This window comes from Tigriopus californicus, chromosome 1 (assembly GCF_007210705.1).
Source record: "Tigriopus californicus strain San Diego chromosome 1, Tcal_SD_v2.1, whole genome shotgun sequence".
In the NCBI taxonomy this organism is placed as follows: Eukaryota; Metazoa; Arthropoda; class Copepoda; order Harpacticoida; family Harpacticidae; genus Tigriopus; species Tigriopus californicus.
This window is the reverse complement of record NC_081440.1, coordinates 6531052-6532226: the sequence shown is the minus strand read 5'-3', so window position 1 is coordinate 6532226 and position 1175 is coordinate 6531052. Positions and strand designations below refer to the sequence as shown.

Genomic DNA, 1175 nt, shown 5'->3' with positions numbered 1-1175 from the left:
GTTTCAAAAGAGATACCCCTAGACAACTGGATAACGGGAAAGCAGTTATACTGAAGGAGACTCTTATCTGCGGCCAACCTGGAGAAGGAGGCATCAAGCAGGTTGGACATCTTCTACAAGACAGGGGATGGGGGGAGGGTGCCTTATGGAGATTGAAAACATATAGGATCAAAATATTGTTCAAATGTGACTTGGAATAGACATACATAGGCAATAATGAATCAAAAGCATGTCTAGAATAAGTGTGTCATATCCTAGCGATGTGTTTTTCATTGCAAGCATTAAGTTGAGGTTTGGATTACTATTAAAAAGTTCGGTTTAGAATGATTTTTAGAATTGTGTTTGGCTTTATTCAATGCATAACTTCGCTTTTGGGACTTTGGGAAATAATGAAACATCGTAGAATTTATACTTGTTGGCAAAGATTCTTACCTTTTCCACTAGATGTCTCTCACTGAATGCTTCTCTCAATTTGACACATGGATATCGGCAGGGCTGCCCTCTCACAATAAACAAATGCTCACAAACTAAGATATCCTAGGCAAGAAAACTAGCTTCTGTCTTAAAGTGGAACCAGGAATGTGAAAGTGAATCCATCAAAGGAAAAGGGTCTCTCGTATTGAGATAGGGAGTGTCATCGGCATTCATCAGGTGAGAGTAATTTCCTTCTACTGTTTAAGATAACCCTTGAAAACTTGGCAAGTAGTGAAAATAAGAATAAAAATCCCCACTCTTACGTTTAGGGGGTCTGTCTAATAGTTCATTGGGTTTGACCATGTCTTAAGCAATGTTAGGATGGCATCATACATTCTTCCTTTGGAAAAGTTCAGGACCCACCCGGGAGGAATAAAGATTGAGATCAATTGTACAATACCAAAGTATATGCTGGATCAACTATGTAATAGAGATCTCTCTCACGATGTTCATATAGTTTGAACTATGAAGTAAAATAACAAAATTACTAATGACAAACAATGATTTTGAGGATCGATTAGGTTAAATCTTGCAGGATGATATGATAGGGATTTTAATTGAAATTGGAGCCAATCCGTCCAGAAACCCCTCTTCTTTCAATTCTGCATTATATTTTTCTGTCCGAAGATTGAAACATGTCAAACCCCAAGTTCCTCACTTTAGTAACCACATTCAAGAGAGGGTCTTCTGATGACCATATA

At 37.9% G+C, this 1175-nt stretch overlaps 1 long non-coding RNA gene across 2 annotated transcripts in view; it reads left to right on the top strand.

Moving 5' to 3' along the window:
• Positions 1–521: 521 nt before the first annotated feature.
• LOC131877310 (uncharacterized) overlaps positions 522–1175 on the top strand; it is a 31261-nt gene continuing 30607 nt past the window's right edge. For both annotated transcript variants that reach the window (XR_009372872.1, XR_009372873.1), the window contains exon 1: positions 522–651. This is a non-coding gene — a long non-coding RNA (uncharacterized LOC131877310). The remainder of the gene's footprint in view (positions 652–1175) is intronic.